The sequence below is a fragment of the Macaca fascicularis genome, chromosome 3 (assembly GCF_037993035.2).
Source record: "Macaca fascicularis isolate 582-1 chromosome 3, T2T-MFA8v1.1".
Taxonomy (NCBI): Eukaryota; Metazoa; Chordata; class Mammalia; order Primates; family Cercopithecidae; genus Macaca; species Macaca fascicularis.
The window spans coordinates 54,932,872-54,955,793 of NC_088377.1; the positions used below are offsets into that span (position 1 = coordinate 54,932,872).

The window sequence follows — 22,922 nt, forward strand, 5'->3', positions numbered from 1 at the left end:
GTGTAGTAGTACGTTTCCCAGCTGTGTTGAGAAATAATTAACATACAATAAGTGAAAATATATGAACCGTACAATTTGATGCATTTTGACATGTATATATACACACGAATCCATCACCACAGTAAAGATGAAGACGATACCTATCACCTGTCAAAGATTTCTATTCCCCTTTGTGATTCCCCTTTCTCCAAGCCCCTGACCCCTTTCCAGGCAAGCGCTGATCTTTCTGTCACTATCGATTAGCTGACATTTGCCAAATTTTAAATAAATGAAGACATACATTATCCTTCAATCAGAACACTTGTTTTGAGATTTTCACATTTTGTACAGGTCTCAGATCTCAATAGATCATCTATTTTTATTGCTGAGTAACATTTATTTATTTATTTATTTATTTACTGAGACGCAGCCTCGCTCTGTCGCCCAGGCTGGAGTGCAGTGGCATGATCTCGGCTCATTGCAAGCTCCACCTCCCGGGTTTTATGCCATTCTCCTGCCTTAGCCTCCAGAATAGCTGGGACAACAGGCATGCACCACCTACGCCTGGCTAATTTTTTTTGTATTTTTAGTAGAGACAGGGTTTCACCGCTGAGTAATATTTTGTTATACAGATATGTCACCGTTTACTCACCCATTCACTTTTTGTGAGACATTCAGGTTGGTTTGAGCTGTTGGCTATCACGAATAAAGCTGTTATGAACATTTGCATGCAAATAATTGTATGGACACGTGACTATTTCTTTTGGTAAACATCTATGAATCGTAGAGCATGTATACTTTTAGTTTTTGAAGAAATTGCAAAACTGTTTTCCAAGGTGGTTCTACTATTTTACATTCTAAGTTGCCATGTATGAGAGTTTCAGAATCTCCTGAAATAGAATATAAAATATTATATTTATTTTAAAATGCTCATTTCTCTTAAGATGTCCATAACTTAAATATTTGCAGCTGCTGTATTTCCAAGATGTTATTTTCATTTTATTTCCTATTTAAAATTAATTTTAATGCTTTAACATCAAATCAGTTTATCTATTGTCATTGGGTCTCAATTTAAGAGAAAAAGTATTTATTTCTAGTTTTCTCCACTTTATGAAATAAATCTATTTAATGGCAAAGATTTCCCTTTTGTCCTCACAACTTTTATCCTCAAATCTTTTTTTTTTTTTTTGAGAGAGAGAATTTTGCTCTTGTTGCCCAGGATGGAATGCAGTGGCACAATCTCAGCCCACTGCAACCTCTGCCTCCCAGGTTTAAGCGATTCTCCTGCCTCAACCTCCACAGTAGCTGGGATTACAGGCATGCCCCACCATGCCCATCTAATTTTGTATTTTCAGTAGAGACGGGGTTTCTCCATGTTGGTCAGGCTGGTCTCAAACTCCTGACCTCAGGTGATCTGCCTGCCTTGGCCTCCCAAAGTTCTGAGATTACAGATGTGAACCACTGCGCCCGGCTGTCCTCAAATCTTACAGAATTTGAGGAGAGGTTTCAAGGTATCTGACTACATGTATCTGACACTCACCTCTTCGACAGAGAAGAACCCAACATAGTGAGTAAATAATCACACTTGGAACAGATGATCAATGAGAGTCCAGTGAAATTCAACAGAGAAGTGATAAGAAACACCTAGGCTAGGCCAGGCACGGTGGCTCACGCCTGTAATCCCAGCGCTTTGGGAGGCAGGGACAGGTGGGTCACAAGGTCAGGAGATTGAGACCATCCTGACTAACACGGTGAAATGCCGTCTCTACTAAAAATACAAAAATTAGCTGGGCACAGTGGTGGGTACCTGTAGTCCCAGCTACTCGGGAGGCTGAGGCAGGAGAATGGCGTGAACCCGGGAGGCGGAGCTTGCAGTGAGTGGAGATCGCGCCACTGCACTCCAGCCTGGGCGACAGAGCGAGACTCCGTCTCAAAAAAAAAAAGAAAAAAAAAAAAAGACACCTAGGCTGGGTGTGGTGGCTCACGCCTGTAACCCTAGCACTCTGGGAGGTCAAGATGGGTGGAATGCCTGAATTCAGGAGTTTGAGACCAGCCTGGGCAACATGGTGAAACCCTGTCTCCACTAAAATACAAAAAAAAAAAAAAAAAAGTAGCCAGGTGTGTTGGTGGGCACCTGTAATCCCAGCTATGTGGGAGGTTGAGGCACGAGAATTGCTTGAACCCAGGAGGCAGAGGTTGCAGTGAGCCGAGACTGTGCCACTGCACTCCAGCCTGGGCAACAAAGTGAAACTCTGTCAAAAAAAAAAAAAAAAAAGAAAGAAAGAAAAACACCTAAAGCTAGGAAAGAGAGAAGTGAGGCAACATATTTGTCTCAGATTGACAGGAGCCTGGCAAGGATAAATGGGAGACACCCCACCCTCCCAACCCCCATTGCTCCACGTTCCTACCACAGGCTCCTGGGTCATCCCCACAGGAGAGCCCCTCCAGCCTTGCAGGCCCTGAGAAAACAGAGAGAGCTGCCCGGAGATGGCATGACAGGTTTGTCCGGACAGGGAGCTCACCCCGAGTCCCCCACGCATCCCCGAACCCTAGGCAGCTACAGCAAGTTGCCATTCTGGGAGCCAAATCCCCACCAGACTGCATCCTGCCTTGGAGCCCAACAGCCCTTGCATGCCCACATCCGTGGAGCCTCATGACATCACCTTAACAGCTGGCTGCTGCCACTAGGGCCAAAGCACAAGTCATTGGCAGCAACCTTACTGCTCCCAACATCACAGCCTCCATGCATTCTCACACGTTTCAAGGACAGAATCCCCCCACCCAGAGCTGCTGCCACGGGCAGGGCCAAAGTGTGAACAACAGGCAGTGACCCCACTACCTCAGCATTGGAGCTGACACACATTTATAAGCACCCCAAGGAGAAGATAATCCACCCACAGCTGCTATCTAGGGCCAAAGCAGGTGTTCCAGCTGCCTGCCTATGGCTGCTGCCATTGAAAGCTATGCTGTCATGCCTAGTAGCAGGGCTACAGCACAGCCACTGTGCCTCCACTCAAGCATTTTACCAGGAGCCTGATGATTACCCTGCCCCTGCCTATCACAGCCTGCACAAACCACTGGGGACCTGAGGACAGGTCCGTACTGTCCAGCTCCACACCCTCCTGTGCTCAAACATGCTGTCTGGGGGCCCAGGGATCACCCAACTTTGTTCACCCCACCACTGGCACCTAAGCATTCCTTTCAGTGATCTGAAGTTGGGCCCATCCAACCTGTCACTGCCACTCTTGCTGGCATCCACCCATATGTGCCACCTGCAAGCCTGGGTGCTGGCTCATGCAATCCATAGCAGCCATTGCCAACACCAGTGTGGACCAATGGGAACAGAGGATTGTTCTACTATTGCTACTGCCATCATTCATGCCATGCTTGCTCCCGAGGGGCCTGAGGACCCGCCTGACTGCTTGGCTCACTGCTGTCAGTACCAGCTCCCAAGAAAGCTTCCTGGAGGCCCCGAAATCAGCCTCCCTGGACTCACTAACACCAGTGCCAGTGTGTGTCACATTAGGACCCAAGAACCAGCATGTTCAGTGTACTACTGCCACCACTGGAGCCTGAGGACTGACTCAACTTGCATTCCTGTCACCAGAAAAACTTTACCACAGCCTCCACTGATAAACACACACGAAGGCACTGAGAAAACCACAGATGCCACTGATGCTGTTCACAGCTGAAGAAATCATAGAGAAACAACATACTGCATACACTTAGAATTAAAGCCAAAGTGGGCCAGGCGCGGTGGCTCACACCTGTAATCCCAGCACTTTGGTAGGCCAAAGTGGGTGGATCACCTGAGCTTGCGAGTTTGAGACTAGCCTGGCCAACCTAGAGAAACCCCATCTCTACTAAAAATACAAAAAGTATCTGGGTGTGGTGGTGCACACCTGTAATCCCAGCTACTTGGGAGGCTGAGGCAGGAGAATCGCTTGCATCTAGGAGGTGGAGGTGAGCTGAGCTGAGATTGCGCCACTGTACTTCAGCCTAGGTGACAGAATGAGACTATCTCAAAAAAAGAAAAAAAAGAAAGAAAAAAAATTAAAGCCAAAGTGTACTAACCAACTAACATCATAGATACACCTTCAGGAAAAATGCTTTACCTATGAAAGCAAACTTAAAAATTGGAAGAAGCAACTATTACACCAGATGTACAGATATCAACATAAGTGCACAAAAAAACATGAAAAAGCAAGGAAATATGATACCTCCAAAGGAACACAATAGTTCTGCAGCAACGGATTCCAGTGAAAAAGAAATGAATAACATCCTGGAGAAATAATTTAAAATAATGATATTAAAGAAGTTCATGAGATACAAAAGGATGTAGATAACACAAAAACCTAGAAAAACAATTCAGAATATAAATGAAATATTTACCAAAAATATAGTTATAATAAAAAAGAACCAAAGAGAAATACTGAAACTGAATAATTTATTGAAGGAAATGCAACATATATTTGAAAACTTTGGCAATAGTCTATATCAAGCAGAAGAAAGAATTTCAGAACTCAAACACAGGTTTTCCAAAATAGCACAGTCAGACAAAAGTAAAGAAGAATAAAACAGAATGAATAAAGTCTCTGTGACATATGGGACACCATAAAGTGACCAAATATTTGAAATTTTGGTATCCCAGAAGTTGAAGAGTGAACAAAATGGATAGAAAACTTAATTAACCAAATAATAACTGAAAATTCCCAAGCCTAGCAAGACATTGAGACATCCAGACATAAGAAGCTCAAGAATCCCTAAATACACACAATTCAAAAATACCTTCTTTATGGCACATTATAGTGACAGTCAAAAGTCAAGAAAAACAATATAATCCTTAAAACAGCGAGAGAAAAGTGTCTAGCCACTCATAAGGGAACCCCCAACAGACTAACAGTGAATTTCTTAGCAGAAACCTTATAAACCAGGAGAGACTGGGATGATATATCGAAAGTGCTGAAAGAAAAAATAATTTTACCAGTCAAGGATACTTACTATACTCAGTGAAGATAGCAAAGATACCCTTCATAAATGAAAATGAAGTAATATCTTTCTCAGGCAAGCAAAAGCTGAGAAAATTCATCACCACTAGACCCGTTCAACAAAAAATGGTTAAGGGAATCCTACACATACAAGTGAAAGGATGATATCTACCTTCATGAAAACACATGAAAATATGCAATCCACTGATAAGGCAAACCTACAAATAGGGAAAAGAAAAAACTCAAATGTTACCACTATAGAAAACCACCAAACCACAATGATAAATAATAAGAGAGAAAGAAAAGGACAAAGGATATACAAAACAACCACAATTCAGTTAACAAAATGACAGAAATAAGCCCTCACATATCAATAATCACCTTGAATACAAACGAATTGAACTTTCCACTTAAAAGATATAAAAAAGGATTTTTTTTTAAATGACCCAACTATATGCTGGCTACAGGAAACTCATCTTATCTGTAAAGTTACATATAGACTGAAAGTAAAGGAATGTAAAACGATATTCTATGGAAATGGAAACGGAAACCAAAATTGAGCAGAAGTAGCTATACATTAAGTATACTTTAAAACATACTTTAAGTCAAAAACAGTAATGAGACAAAAAAGTCATTATATAATGATAAAAGGATTAATTCAGTAAGAGGATATAAAAATTCTAAATGTATATCAACCCAACACTAAAATACCCAGCTATTTAAAGCAAATATTATTAAGTTGAAAAGGATAGACTCCAATACTATGATGGTTGGATACTCCAACATCCCACTTTCAGTAGTAATCAGGTCACCTAGACAGGAAATTAACAAAGATATATCGGATTTAAACTGTGCTTTAGAACAAATGGACCTCAAAGACATTTACAGAACAGTTTATCCAACAGGTACAGAATACACAATCTTCTCGTCAGTACATGAAACATTCTCTAGGACAGATTACATGTTGAAACACGAAACAATCTCAAAAAATAACAAAAAGTTGAAATCATATCACGTATCTGTTCAGACAGTGGAATAAATCAAAATCAATAACACGATGAACTTTGAAAACTGAAAAAAAAAATACATGAAAATTAAACAACGTGAAAATCAAAACACAACACACCAAAATCTATGGGATACAATAAATGCAATTCTAAGAGGGAATTTTATACCAATTAGCATCTACATCAAAAAAGTAGAAAGATTTCAAATAGACAATCTAATGATGTACCTCGACGAACTAGGAAAGCAATATTAAACCAAATTCAAAATTGGTAGAAGAGAAAAAATGATGAAGATCAGAGCAGAATTAAATAAAATGGAGACTAAAAAAATTACAAAGGGTCAGTGAAACAAAAAATTGTGTTTTTGAGAAGATAAAATCAATAAATTGCTAGCAGACTAACAAAGAAAATAAGAGCAAAGACTCAAATTTTTAAAAATCAGAAAAACAAAATCAGGACGCATTGCAACTGGTACCATAGAAATACAAAATATCATCAGAGACTTATGAACAAGTATACATTAACAAACTAGAAGATGTACAAGGAATTCATACACTCCAACATATCAATATTGAATTGGGAAGATACAGAAACCTGAACAAACCAATAATCAGAGTAATCAGATTGAATCAGCAATAAAAAGACTCCCAACAAAGAAAAGTCCAGGACTGATAGATTCACTGAAGAATTCTATCAACCTTACAAAGAATTAACACCAATTCTCCCTATTCAAAAAAAAAAAAAAAAAAAAAAAGGAGAGGAGAGAATTCTCTCTATTCATTCTATGAAACTAGTATTACCCTGGTATCAATACCAGACAAGGATGCAATGAAAAAAAGAAAAATATAAGCCAACATCTCTGTTGGACACAGACACAAAAATCTTCAACAAAATACTAGCAAACTGAATGCAACAGTATATCAAAAAGATAGTACACCATGATCAAGCAGGATTTATCCCAGGGATGCAAAGATGTTTTGACATACACAAATCACAAAATGTAATACGTCACATCAGTAGAACAAAGGACAAAAACCACATGATCATCTCCATAGATGCAGAAAAAGAATTTGATGAAATTCAACATTTCTTCATGATGAAAACTCTTAACAAACAAGGCACAGAAGGAAATATCTAACCTAATAAAAGCTGTATATGACAAACCCATAGATCATATTACACTGAATGGGGAAAAGCTAAAAATCTTTCCTCTAAAAACAGAAACTAGACAAGGATACACACTTTCACTACTCTTATTCAGCATACTACTGGAATTCCTGGACAGAGCAATCAGGCAAGAGAAAGCAATAAAAAGCATGCAAATTGGAAACAAAGGAATTAAATTGTCCTTCACAGATGACATGATGTTACATCTAGAAAAACTTAAAAACTCCAACAACAAACTTTTAGATCTGATAATTAAATTCTCTAATGTTGCAGGATATAAAACCAACATACAAAAATGAGTAGCATTTCTATACACCAATAATGAACTGAGAAAGTTCATATAGCTGAGAAAGAAACCAAGAAGGCAATTCCATTTACAAATCTACCAAAAAAACACAACCCTTCCTAGTAATATATTTAACCAATGAGATGAAAGAGTTCTACAAGTAAAACTGTAATACAAACTGCAAATGAAAAAAATTGAAGAGGATGCAAACAAACGGAAAGACATCTCATGTTTATAGATTGGAATAATTAATGTCATTAAAATCACTATACTGCCCAAAGCAATCTACAGATTCAAAACAATCCCTATCAAAATATCAATGCCATTTTTCTCAGAAATAGAAAAGCAATTCTAAAATTCATGTAGAATCAAAAAGGAGCCTAAGTAGCCAAGGTATTTCTGAGCCAAATGAATAAAGGCATCACACTACCTGACTTTGAAATATATTTCAAGACTATAGTAACCAAAACAGCATGGTATACATCAATGGAACAGAAGAGAGAACCCAAAAATAAACCTATGTATTTACAGCCAATTGATTTTTGACAAAGTCAGTGAAAACATACACTAGGGAAAGAACATGGTCTTCAATAAATGGTGCTGGGAAAATTGGATATCCATAGGCAGAAGAAGGAAACTGGACTCCTGTCTTTCACCATATACAAAAATCAACTCAAGATAGATTAATGACTTAAAAGTGAGACACTGGACACAGTGTCTCAGGACTGTAATCTCAACACTTTGGGAGGCCAAGGTAGGAAGATCACTTGAAGCCAGGAGTTTGATACCAGCCTGGGCAAATAATGAGAATTCAACTCTACAAATAATAATAATAATAATAATTAATGAAAGTAAGACTCAAAACTATAAAAATACTAGAAGAAAACATAGGGGAGACACTTCAGGACATTATTCTGGGCAAAGTTTATGAAAAAGGCGATGACTAAGGAAACAATCAATGGAGTGAAGAGACAATCTACAAAATGGGCAAAAATATTTGCAAACTATGAATCTGACCATGGATTAATATCCAGAATATATAAGGAACTCAAACACCATGACAGCAAAAATCAAAACAAAAAAACAAAAACCCACAAATAATCTAGCCAATTTAAAAATCAGTAAAAGATCTAAATAGAGATTTCTCAAATGAAGACACACAAGTGGCCAATAAGTGCATGAGAACATGCTCAACATCACTAACCATTAGGGAAAGGCAAATCAAAACCAAAGTGAGATACCAGCTCAGCCTGGTTAAAACGTCTATCATAAAAAAATAAACAAAATAAGAAGTGCTGGCAAGGATGCAGAGAAAGGGGAACTCTTACATACTATTGATGGGAATACAAAACAGTACACTTACGGGCACAGTACGCTTACGGGCAACAGTACGCTTACGGGCAACAGTACAGAGGTTTCTCAATAAATTAAAAATAGAACTATCATATTATCCAACAATCCTACTAGTGTGTATATATCCAAAGAAAATGAAATCTATATGTTGAAGAGATATCTGCAGTCCCATGTTCATTGCAGCATTATTCACACTAACCAAGCTATGGAATCAACATAAGTGTCCATCAATGGCTGGCTGGATAAAGAAAATGTTGTATATGCACATAGTGGAATACTATTCAGCCATAAAAAAGATGAAATCCTGTTATTTATAAAAATGAACCTAGAAAACAATTATGCTAATGAAATAAGCCAAGCACAGAAGGACACATCTTATATGATCTCACTCATGTGTAGAATCTAAAAAATATTGATCTCTTAGAAACATACAAAAGAACAGTGGTTACCAGAGACTGGTGAGTATAGGTGAGGAGAGGGAAAGAAAGAGAAGTTGGTCAATGAGTACAAAGTTACAGTTAGGAGAAATAAATTCTGGTGTGCCATTGCACAACAGTGACGATAGTGGACAATATTGTATGGTACACTTCAAAGTAACTTGAAGAGAGGATTTTAAATGTTCTTTTTTTTTTTTTTTTTGAGACGGAGTCTTGCTTTGTCTCCAGGCTGGAGTGCAGTGCTGCAATCTCGACTCACTGCAACCTCTGCCTCCTGGGTTCAAGGGATTCTCCTGCCTCAACTCCCGAGTAGCTGGGACTATAGGCGTGCACCACCACACCCAGCTAATTTTTGTATTTTTAGTAGAGACGGAGTTACACCATGTTGGCCAGGATGGTCTCGTTCTCTTGACCTCATAATACCCCTGCCTCAGTTAAGTATTCTTACTACAAAGAAATGGCAGGCATTTGAGATGATCAATATGCTAACCATTCTGATTTGATCATTACATAATGCACACCAAGCATCACATTACATCTCGTAAATATATATAATTATTATATGACAATGAAAAACAAAATAAAACTTATTACAAAAAAGGAGAATGATTTGACCACCGACCCCATCCCCGACTTATTTCTCCTGGTGCCTTATGCCTGGGTTATCTCCTCTCCTGCTGGTGTTGGTTGTTTCTAGCAGCTGTGGCTGCTGCAGCTGGAGGTGGGCTTGCCTGGGCAGAGAAGGAAATATCCATAGGCATCCCTGGAGGCAGGATCTGACTTCCTTCAGAGGTTCCAGAAGCTGGACACTGAGCTACAATTCATTGTCCTAATATCCCCCACTGGGAACCAACTAGAGAGGTAGCGTGTACACCCTTCTATCCCAGATAGCCCTTTCTCCATTCTGTCAACTTTCTCTTATTCCAGCCCTCTGACATCTTCTCTTTAGATGCCCTGGGAGCAAACCACTTCAAAGAGACTCCAGGGAGAAGGAAGACATCCACACTACATTGATTAATTGGCTTTAAATGAAAAATAACAAATCACTATCCTTAAAGTGAACTTACATAGATAAGTCTTATCTTAACAACAACAGAAAAAGATTTACTTCTTTTCTCAGTCAAATGAAGACTGATTTCCTCATTTTCTCAAAGGGACCATGAGTTAAAAGTGATTTGAGCAAAGGATGGGAGCAAATATTTACTGATTTCCTCCTCTGTGCCAGACATTGTGTTAGGCTCTTATGTAATCCCATCCCATGGGCTGTGTGTTTTTACCTCCAGTTTTTGGGTGAGGAAACTGAGGCCCAGAGAGGCTCAATGACTTGCCCTGGTTCATCCAGATAGTGATTGAGGGAGAAGGAATTAAGACTTTGCTGGGCTTGGCTCCAAAACAAAGTCTGTTTCCAGGCCATTATGCTGTAGATCTCTGGGACAGGATGATCTACAGGGCAGACCTGGCAAAATAAATATGTTACATTGTAAACATCAGACAAGTCAGATATTTGTCAAAGCAAACAAATGCTAATGTGAGGTGAAACAGGAGAGATCCTCCCGTCTCTGGACCTCGGTACTACCCTTGAGTGAACAAAGTAATTATTGGTTGAGGCAAAATCATGGCATCTGTATAACTCATTAGCTCTTATTTGTTTAAAGTCTGATGGTGTATGACAAAAGAATTTGTTCCAGATGTCAAATCAGCACAAGAGAGCTTAACAGCCTGTGTTAGGAAAGCTCTAATGTAGAAGACTCAGGAGGCCGCCGAGGCATAAAGAGCAGCTGGTCAAAACCGGTAGAACCTCTCAGAGAGTCCCCACCTCTGGTCCAGGGAAATCTCCACATCCCACTCCCCAATCCACGTTCTGTCCCTCCTCGGCCATCAGTTATCTGCCTATGACTCTGAATGTTAATGCTTTTTCCGTTCTCTGAAGTTACAGTATTTAAAAGGGTTATTGAGATACATACTCTTTGGAGTTTGATGCTGGAAAAACGTCTTATCTGAAAAATATATATATATAGGTGAGGACTGAGCTCTGATTTTTTTCTTGCCCAAATTCCTATCTAAGGGGTCTGGGGAGTCAGGCCCTACAAACCATAAATTCTCATCAGATAGGTTTTATTTAACCCTGTATTTTGTGACTTACTTTCCAATCTGACTCTGGCATAACATTATGTGACAAAGAAGAAAGTCAAAATACTTTACCTCAAAATACATTTCTTTGCCATGGCAGAAACGTATTTTTCTTGAAATGGCCCTGCAAAGCTGTCCTTTGTGGGCAAAAACTTGCATCTGTAAAGTATCTATTAACATAGCTAGATCGTTTTCTTCTAGGCCCTCACCATCCTAAAGACATTAACTAAGAGTCTAGCACCTTTTAACAATCTGAATAGGAAACACTTGTCATCTATTGTCTCTAAGGGCGGCCACTATAAGACTTCAAAAGAACCTTGGTCTCCACAATCTTTTACCTTAACCTGAACGTTTCTTTTCTATGGGTAACAGATCTTTAGACAAACTCAACCAATTGTCAACCAGAAAATGTTTAAATTTTCCTAAAGCCTGGAAGCCCCTGCTTTGAGTTGTCCCGGCTTCCTGAATGTATTCCTTAAACGTATTTGATTGATGTCTTATGCCTCCTAAAAATGTATAAAACCAAGCTGCACTCTGACCACGTTGGACACATGTTCTCAGGACCTCCTGAGGGCTGTGTCACGAGCCATAGTCACTCATATTTGGCTCAGATTAAATCTCTTCAAAAATTTTACAGAGCTTAACTCTTTTCGATGACATACATATGTCTATTTTTTTAATCGCATAAGTTAAATTACCAAATTCAATATGTTTTGCTCATTGCTTGTCAGAAAGCTCAGTGCCCAATTTCCTACTCAAGTGCAAAGTGCTGCATTGCCTAATTTCCTCATAAAATTATATGCTGTATTAGGGTTCCTCAGAGAAACAGGTTGTATATAATCTCTGCCACAGTTATCCGAACTTCGCTGTTGCAAAGGGTTTATTTTAAGAGTTACCACGGTTATCTGAACCTGGCTGTTGCAAAGAATTTATTCTAAGACCTAAACTCTCCATATATATTTGGAGCACTTTGCATTTTTATGCAAATAATTATATAATTATGAAAATTGATTTATGTGTTTATGGAGGCCAGGACATCCAATAATCTGTTATCTATAAGCTGGAGCACCAGGAAAGCTGATGGTATAACTTTCAGTCCAAGGCCAAAGGTCTGAGAACCAGGGCAGGGGTTAGGGGACAGGCTGGTGTAAGTCCTGGTGTCCAAAGACCCAAGAATCAGTAGCTCCAATGTCCAAGGGCAGGAAAAGATGGATGTCCCAGCTCCAGAAAAGAAAAATTATTAGCCCTCCCTCAGCCTTTTTGTTCTATCTGGACCCCCAGTGGATTGGATGGTATTCACCCACATTACTCTTCTTTTTGAGATGGAGTTTTGCTCTTGTTGGCCAGGCTGGAGTGCAATGGCATGATCTCAGCTCACTGCAACCTCCACCTCCCGGGTTCAAGCAATTTCCCTGTCTCAGCCTCCCGAGCAACTGGGATTACAGGTGCATGCCACCACGCCCAGCAAATCTTTGTATTTTTAGTAGAGACGGGGTTTCACCATGCTGGCCAGGCTGGTCTTGAACTCCTGACGTCAGGTGATCCACCCGTCTTGACCTCTCAAAGTGCTGGGATTATAGGCGTGAGCCACCGCACTTGGCCTTCACCCACATTACTAAGAGCAGCTCTTCTTCACTCAGTCTACTGATTCAAATGCTAATCTCCTCCAGAAACACCCTCACAGACACCCCCAGAGATAACGTTTTGCTAGTTGTCTGGGTATCCCTTAACCTAGTCAAGTTGACATATAAAATTAACTCTTACATACACCCACCCTGTTATATGTCTTCTTTTATCACTATTTAAATTTTCCTTTATTATTTGTATGAATTGTTATTCCTTTTATCCCAGTTTATTAATTCCTTAGTAATTATGAACACCTGGCATATTATTTATTTGCAAGTCAGTTTGTTATCTATCTCCCAACTTAAATGTAAAACCCCAAACTATAAAAATCCTGGAAGAAAACCTAAGCAATATCATCCTGGACCTAAGAATGGGCAAATATTTCATGATGAAGACATCAAAAGAAATCACAATGAAAACAAAAATTGACAGTGGGATCTAATTAAATTAAAGAGCTTCTGTACAGCAAAAGAAACTATTAACATAGTAAACAGACAACCTACAGAATAGGAGACAATATTTGCAAACTACGTATCTGACAAAGATCTAATATCCAGCATCTATAAGGAATTTAAACAAACTAACAAGAGAAAAACAAACCACCCCATTGAAAAGTGGGCAAAGGACATGAATAGACATTTTTCAAAAGAAGACATACATGCAGCCAACAAGCATTTAAAAAAAGCTCAATATCACTGATCATTTGAGAAATGCAAATCAAAACCACAATGAGATACTATCTGACACCAATCAGATTATTAAAATGTAAAAAAAATAACAGATGCTGGCAAGGTTGTGGAGAAAAGGGAACACTTATACACTGTTGGTGGAAGTGTAAATTAGTTCAACAATTGTGGAAAGCAGTGTGGCGATTCCTCAAAGAGCTAAAGCAGAACCACCATTCAATTCAGCAATCCCATTACTGGGTATATACCCAGAGGAATATAGATCTTTCCACCATAAAGACACACGCATGCAAATGTTCATTGCAGTGCTATTCACGATGGCAAAGACATGGAATCAACCTAAATGCCCATCAATGACAAATTGGATAAAGAAAATGTGGTATATATACACCAGGGAATACTATGCAGCCATAAAAAAGAATGATATCATGTTATTTGCAGGAACATGGATGAAGCTGGAGGCCATTATCTGGGAACAGAAAACCAAACACTGCATGTTCTCACTTGTAGGTAGGAGCTTAATGTTGAGAAATCACGAACACAAAGAGGAGAACGGCAGACACTGGGGTCTCCCTGAGGGTAGCAGGTGAAAGGAGGGAGAGGAGTAGAAAAGATAGCTATTGGGTACTGAGCTTAATATCCAAGTGATGTAATAATCTGCACAACAAACCCTCGAGACACAAGTTTACCCATGTAACAAACTTTCACATGTACTCCCGAGCCAAAAAAAAAATTTTTTTAAAAAGAATTCCCATTAAAAGTATGCAAGGTGGAGACAACCATACACCTCACTTTCATAAGCCTTAGAGGTAAGAAACGAAAGTCAAGAGGTGCGTAGTATTTGAGCAATCATAATCCTTTCCAATATTCCTCCTTGGGAGATTAAAAAACCAACCAGGTGCAGTGGCTCATGCCTGTAATCCCAGCACTTTGGGAGGCTGAGGTGGGCAGATCACCTGAGGTCAAGAGATCATGACCATCCTGGCCAACATGGTGAAACCTTGTCTCTACTAAAAATATAAAAATTAGCTGGGTGTGGTGGTGTGTGCCTGTAGTCCCAGCTACTGGGGAGGCTGAGGCAGGAAAATCGCTTGAACCAGGGAGGCTGAGGTTGCAGTGAGCCGAGATTGTGCCACTGCACTCCAGTCTGGGCGACAGAGCAAGACTCCGTCTCAAAAAAAAAAAAAAAAAAAAAAGGCCAGGTGTGGTGGCTCAAACTTGTAATCCCAGCACTTTGGGAGGCCGAGGCTGGTGGATCACGAGGTCAGGAGATCGAGGCCAACCTGGCTAACATGGTGAAACCCCATCTCTACTAAAAATGCAAAAAATTAGCCTGGCATGGTGGCGGGCGCCTGTAGTCCCAGCTACTCGGGAGGCTGAGGCAGGAGAATGGCGTGAACCCGGGAAGTGGAGTTTGCAGTGAGCCCAGATTGCGCCACTGCACTCCAGCCTGGGAGACAGAGCAAAACTCCGTCTCAGAAAAAAGAAAAGAAAAGAAAACCATCCATCCATTATTAAACCATTGTAACCTACACACATGCTTGATATCTGTGGCCGTAGAATGATGGTCATTACAGCTTTACTAGTTGCAGTTGCTCAGGATCCTCCTATCTTTTTCTCCCATTACAGTTCATCTACTTTCCTTCACCTTTATTTTAATTTTGTCCTTTTTTTTTTTTTTTTTTTTACTTTCACCATAGCTCTTCTTTGGACTTTGCGTCCTTTCAGCTTGTTGACTTGATTTCCTTGCTTGATGCTGTATTCTCTATGAAGAACTTGGGAGAGAAATTATCCATTCGACCTTGCTTACTCTTGAGTGTTGCCTGTAAAACTTCTGCCTTTTTTAACCCAGGAATCCCCTGAGAAGGAAACTTGATGTGTGTGCAATATTCACAACCCTACCCACATTGACCTGCACTCACCAAGTCCCTGGAAATCCGAACTTTCCAGTTCTCTCCTTTTTCTGCCTGGGTTCAGCATGGTTGGGTAGGCCCTTTGGCAGCTATTAAAGTGTTTCTGGTATTGGTGACAGTGCCATTCATCTGTCACCAGCTTTATGACTTGATTGTATGATTTCTGTCTTGTAATTTTTCTTCTTTCTCCATAACTACCTTAATTTGGCCAAAACAAGAAGGGATATTCTATGAACTACATTCTCAGCCTATGAATAACTGATATAAGGGCACCTACATTTTTTCTATGAATAAATAGTTACCTATACTAAAGAAATTAAGACAAGTTTCCAAGACTAGGCTGAACAACCATTCCATGACGAACCCCTAGTTATTGTTTTCTGCTATTGACATGAGCCAAGACTTCAATTTTCTCCTCCCCTTGGGTTGGTACAGCTTCAGCCACCATTTCCAAAGCCCTCACTGGCACTTAGAATGTTTAGTAGATCCTCGCTAAAACAAAACAACCTTCTCTAACTTTCCATAGTTATAGGGTGACATGATCCATCCCTCACTAATGTCAAATACGAAATATTGCCCTTGTTGTGTGACACATACAAGCATTGATCCTTCATTTTTGTGCTTTGTTCTCCCTCATCTCTGAGGGCTGTCTTTCTGACAGGAATATGAGATCCTCAAAGACGGAAAATGTTTCTTAACATACTGCATTTTCAAATAACCTAGAGCAGTGCCTCTTACGTGGGGAGTGATTGATAAATACTTGTCATTGGAAATAGATATTCTATTCTATTCTAGCTTATCTTATCTTATCTTATCTTATCTTATCTTATCTTATCTTATCTTATCTTATCTTATCTTATGGCAGAGTCTTGCTATGCCACCCAGGCTGGAGTGCAGTGGCATGATCTCAGCTCACGGCAATCTCCACCTCCTGAGTTCAAGTGATTCTCCTGCCTCAGCCTCCCTAGTAGCTGGGATTACAAGCGTGCGCCACCATGCCTAGCTAATTTTGTACTTTTAGTAGGGCAGGATTTTGCCATGTTGGTCAGGCTGGTCTTCAACTCCTGACTTCAAGTGACTCACCCGCCTTGGCCTCCCAAAGTGCTGGGATTACAGGTGTGAGTCACCAGGCCTGGCCAATATTCACTTTCAGATTCATTAATTATCTTTGTATCTTTTTGGAGCTGGCACTAAACAGAAGAACGGGACACACATAATTTTATGATAAAGTGTTATCCTAAACTCTACTTGGGTCCACCCACCCAGTGCAGCAAAGCCATCAGGACTGGGCATCAGAATTGCAGCAAGAGAAAATGAAGCATTTATTCACAGGGTGCCGAGCAAGCAGACTAGGGCAGCTCATACTTAAGACCTGAACTCCTGCCTGGCTTACAGGTAAGAAATTTTAAAGGCAAGGATAATTCAAAGATTATCTGATTTGTGATTGGTTAAGGAGGTAAAGCCTTGTCTAAAATTTTGTGGTCTGCAGCAAAGAATGCTAGCTCTGGTCCACAGTGTGACCCCTCCAGATCCCTCAAAAAGAAATTCAGGGGCAAAGGATGGTGGTTAAAGTTCAGTCCTCAGTTTCTCCTTATCTGACATCTATTTGATGGGGGTGTAGGTTTTTGAAAAACAACACAGGGACACATGTTAAGATGTTTCTTTAGTTTCTATAGGCAACCAAACTCTAACTTCCTTGGCTATTGTTTTAAGCTACTATCTTCTTGCTTATCAAGTTGCTCACTTAATTTTTAAGGTTAGCTAGGTGCCTGGAATTTCCCTTGGGGAACTCAAGGTTTTCCTTTATTTTTATGGTTGGGAGTGAGGGGTGCCCAATGGCCCCCTAAGAGAGGATCTCTGCTCTGCCTCAAGTGGAACCCCTCTAAGCAGTCACCCCAAAATTCTAGAGCAGTGGTCCCCCATCATTTTGGCACTATGGACTGGTTTTGTCAAAGACAATATTTCTATGAGGGGTAAGGATGGTTCGGGAATAATTCAAGTGCATTATGATTACTGTGCCCTTTATTTCTAGTATTAAAACATTGTAATTTGTAACAAAATAATTATACAACTCGCCATCATGTGGAATCAGTGGGAGCTGTAAGTTCATTTTCCTCCCATCTGGGGGTGATGGGAGACAGTGACAGATCATCAGGCATTAGATTCTCATAAGGAGCTCGCAACCTAGATCCCTCCTGTGCACAGTTCACAATAGGGTTCATGCTCCTGTGAGAATCTAATGTCACTACTGATCTGACAGGAGGCAGAGCTCAGGCAGTAATGAGAGTGGTGTGGAGCAGCTGAAAATATAGACGAAGCTTCCCTTGCCTGCCATTCACTTCCTGCTGTGCAGCCTGGTTCCTAACAGGCCATGGAGGACTGGTTGCAGTCTACGGCCCGGGGACTGGGGACCCCTGTATTAGAGGATTCCATGGCTTTCAGTTTCAGTCTTGTTGGAGCTGCCTGCATTATTATATCTTCCCTGCCCAGGCATTCACTGATAGAAGAAGATGTTGCCCTCCAGCTAGGTCTGCTCAGTACCTATTGTTGAACTGAAGTGGTTTGTGTAACTGACTTCCAGCCTGTCTCCATCAGCTCAAATGCTCACACACGTTTTCCAACCCTAGAGCCTTTTTATTTTCCCTTTCACACCTCGCCTGCTCCTCTTCAATTCTCCAAGCACAGTTATCTGAACTTGGCTGTTGCAAAGATTTTATTCTGTGTCTTCAGGATCTCTGTGCTGTTTCAATCAATCTGAACTTCCTTTGTCCAAGGCTGACCCTCCCTGCTCTCCAACTCCTCCTCTGAATTCTCTTCCCTTAACTCCTTCCTTTGCCAATACTGTGCGTTTCTCAGCCATGTCAGACTAAGTGCTATATAGCACACAAGCCCCAAGACTCAGTGGCTTAAACCCAGATCACAGCCCATAAGTGTTCATGGGGTTGTCGATGGAAAGAGTCAAACTCTGAAATATTTGAAGAGATCTCTTCTGAGCCAATTATGACGGACCATTGGCCTGTTGACATAGTCCTCAGGAGATTCTCAGAACATGTCCCCAAGGTGACTGGGCCACAACTAGGTTTTTTTTTGTATTTTAGGGAGATAAGGCATCAATCAATACACAGAAGACATACATTGATTCAGTCCAGAAAGGCTGAACAAATGGAGGTGGGGGCTTCCGAGTTGCAAGTGGATTCAAAGATTTTTGGATTGGCGGTTGGTTGAAAGAGTTATTGTCAACAGAAGGAAATGTCTGGGTTAGGGTTACAGTAAGGGGTTGTGGAGGCTGAAGTTTTAAGATGTAGATGAAGCCTCCAGGTAGCAGGTTTCAGAGAGAATAGGTTGCAAATGTTTATCAGACTGAAAGAGGCTGTTTTATCAGTAATTCTAAAAGGGAGGAGGGTATAATGGGGTACAGCTGGCTCCCCCTTCCCATCATGTCCTGAACTAGTTTTTTCAGGTTAACTTTGGAATGCTCTTGTTGGAGAGGAGCGGTCCATTCAGATGGTTCGGGGAAGACCTTAGAATTTTGTGTGTGTGTGTGTGTTTTCGTTTACAGGGTCATTCAAGGACCCACACTCTTCTATCCCCTAGGACCCCAGAGTTCCCTACTGGATATCCTGCAGTTGGCTAGAGATCTGAGGTTAGAGAGGTATGGAGTGTGCATCATTCTGTTCAGATCCCATTGTTCAGAACTCAGCCACAGGCACCTTCCGTTACAAGGGAAGCTGGGAGGGTTGTCTTGCTCCGTGCCCCGGAGGAAAAGAAAGTGAACATGGAGCAGTCTTTGCCACAATTAAAGTCACAGGAGATATTGAACAATACCTTATACATTTTTTTGTTTTGTTTTGTAAATCCTGGGATTATTTTGTGGTTAGAGGGACTAGGCTACAGGAAAGAATGGGGTGCACTTAATATTGGAAAGTCAGTTACTTCACAGTTGTAGTGGGTTTATTAGCAGAGATTAACCAAAAGATTCAAGTCTTTTGATGATACTCATAGCATTATTTATGCTGTATCATGCACCATTTTCTTTGTTTGTTTGTACTTGTTTTTGTTTTGTTTTTCAGGACGGAGTCTTGCTCTGTTGCCCAGGCTGGGGTGCCGTGGTGCCATCTCGGCTCACTGCAACCTCCACTTCCTGGGTTCAAGTGATTCCCCTGCCTCAGCCTCCCGAGTAGCTGTGATTATAGGCATGCACCACCACGCCCAGTTAATTTTTGTAGTTTTAGTAGAGATAGGGTTTCACCATGTTGGCCAGGCTGGTCTCGAATGCCTGACCTCAGGTGATCCATCCACCTCAGCCTCCCAAAGTGCTGGGATTACAGGTGTGAGCCACTGTGCCCAGCCCATTTTTCACATTTTTAACATTTATATTCTGCTATTTAAAAATGCTGTATTTTGAAATTATTACAAATGTATAGAAGAGTTACAAGTACAGTTCAAGATATTTCCATATCTGTTTCATCCATATTTCCCAGTCATTACCATCTTATTGCATTTTTACGTATCTTCCTCCCTCTGTTGTCCCCACTCTCCCTCCCTTGCTATTATTTTCTCTCTTTTCTCTCTCTCTCTCTCTCTCACACACACACACACACACACACACACACACACACGTCTTTTCCTTCACTACTTGAGAGCTAGCTGTGGGAACAGTATACTGTGACTTGTAAATACTCCCGTGTGCATTCCTTAAAACAAAGATCTCTCATCATGCAAGCTTCCAAATCAAGTAGTCGACATTTTCACAACGCTCCCATCCAAACCTTTTAGAGCCCATTCAAATTTTACCAACTCTCTCAGTGATGTCTCTTTTTCCCTTGGGGTCCAAGATGCCATCCAGGAAAATGTATTGCATCTATTCTATTTGTCATGTCTCCTAGTGTCCCCCAACCTGGACCAATTCCTTAATCTTTTTTGTCACTTATGTCCCCAACAATTTTAAAGAATACAAGCCTCCTATGCTGTGGGATGACGCTGAGTGCGGGTCCATCTCATGTCTCTCTGTGACCAGACTCAGATCATGGATTCCTGGTAGGATGTCACTGACATAATACTGTGTTCTTCTCTGCATCAGGAGTGCACGACGTCAGCCAGGCGTGGTGGCTCATGCCTGTAATCCCAGCACTTTGGGAGGCCGAAGTGGGTGGATGACCTGAGGTCAGGAGTTCGAGACTGGCCTGGGCAACGTGGTGAAACCCCATCTCTACTATAAATACAAAAATTAGCCAGGCGTGGTGGCACACTCCTGTAATCCCAGCTACTTGGGAGGCTTAGGCAGGAGAATTGCTTGAGCTCGGGAGGCGGAGGTTGCAGTGAGCCAAGATCATGCCACTGTACTCCAGACTGGCTGACAGAGCAAGAATCTGTCTCACAACAACAACAACAACAACAACAACAACAACAACAAAAAAGGAGTGCACAATGTCAATCTGTACCACCCACCGCTGGTGACACTAATGTCCAGTTACCTGGTCATGCTGGAATCTCCTTGTTTTCTTCACCAGAAAGACATTAGTTTTTCTCTTGGAATTAGTTACTGTTTTATGGGGGCATATTCTGAGATCATGCCAGCATCCTGTACATCATCAACCTACCATCCACCTGCCTTAGCATGCCTGAATCCGTGACCACAGGTCCACTATGGCCAAAGGCCACTACCATGGTTGCCAAATGGTGATTTTTCCCCTTCCTTCCTTCCCTCCCTCCCTCCCTCCCTCCCTCCCTCCCTCCCTCCCTCTCTCTCTCTCTCTCTCTCTCTCTCTCTCTCTTTCTCTCTTTCTTTCTTTCTTTCTTTCTTTCTTTCTTTCTTTCTTTCTTTCTTTCTTTCTTTCTTTCTTTCTTTCTTTCTTTCTTTTTTTGAGACACAGAGTCTCACTCTATCACCCAGGCTTGAGTGCAGAGGTGTGATCTAAGCTTACTGCAACCTCCGCCTCCCAGGTTCAAGAGATTCTTCTGCCTCAGCCTCCCAAGTAGCTGGGATTACAGGCGCCTACGACCACACCCAACTAATTTTTGTATTTTTAGTGGAGATGGGGTTTCGCCATTTCAGCCAGCCTGGTCTCGAACTCCTGACCTCAGGTGATCTGCCTGCCTCGGCCTCCCAAAGTGCTGGGATTACATGCAGGAGCCACTGCACCCAGCCTATTTTCTATTTTCATAAGTTCTGTTACATTTATTAGCTGAACTTTTACTATAAGGAAGAGCTTTCATGTCTCTATTTATTTATGTCAGAATGAACCCAGAAAGTCTTATTTTATTGAATGGATTATAATCTAGAACACTTCCTGTTTTGAAACCACTTTTTTTTCTTTTGTAGTTTAGTCCTAAAGTTAAATTGATTGAATGTTTGCAGCCAGTCTGTTTACCATAATGTTAGTGTTCATTTCTTGGTTGGCTGAAGTTTATCATCTAGTATTTCTTTAACAAGACCCTATGGGATTTACATTCTCTAAATTCTTAGCCACCTTAAAATGATCTTCTTATATTTCCTGTAACAGCTTTATTGAGTTATAATTCACATACCATGCAACCCATCCATTTAAATTGTACAATTCAATGCTTTTTAGTATATCCACAGAGTTGTCCAACTATCAACACATTTTTAGGACTTTTTTTTATCACTTCTAAAAAGAACCCCTTACCCATAAGCAGTCACTCCTCATTTGCCCCAGCCTTCGTCTCCCCCCACCCAAATCTAGATAACAACTAATGTACGGTAACAACTAATGTACCGTATGTACTTTCTGTTTCTACAGATTTGCCTATTCTGGACATTTCATGTAAATGGAATCATACAATATGTGGTCTTTTTGACTGACTTCTTTCACGTAGCACGTTTTCAAGTTTCACAAATGTGGTAGCATGTATCAGTACTTCATTTATTTGTATGTTAAATAATATTCCATTTGATGGATACACCACAGTTTATTTGTCCAAAATGTGTATAAACATTTGGGTTATTTCTACCTTTTTGACTATGGTAAGTAAGGTGGTAGAAACATTTGTTGTTGTGTGGACACACACTTTCATTTGTCCTGGATACATACCCTGAAGTGGAAGTGCTGGGTCATATGGTAATTCTGTGATGAACATTTTGAGTATCAACCGAACTGTTTTCCAGAGTGGTTGCACCAGTTTACATTCTTACCAGCAATGCACAAGATTCCATTCTCTCCCCATCCTTACCAATACTTATTATTACCTCTCTCTCTATTTTTTATTTTTCTAGTGGATATAAAATGCCATTTCATTGTGGTTTTGATTGGGTGGCCTGGTGGCCACTGAAGTTAAGTATCTTTTTATTTTTCTACTGCCTATTTGTATATTTTCTTTTTCTCTATTTAT

At 40.7% G+C, this 22,922-nt stretch overlaps 1 long non-coding RNA gene across 2 annotated transcripts in view; it reads right to left on the reverse strand.

Annotated features, from left to right (window-relative positions):
- LOC135969877 (uncharacterized) overlaps positions 1-22,922 on the reverse strand; it is a 148,911-nt gene that overhangs the window by 108,993 nt on the left and 16,996 nt on the right. For both annotated transcript variants that reach the window (XR_010585239.1, XR_012433151.1), the window contains exon 2: positions 10,495-10,673. This is a non-coding gene — a long non-coding RNA (uncharacterized lncRNA). The remainder of the gene's footprint in view (positions 1-10,494; positions 10,674-22,922) is intronic.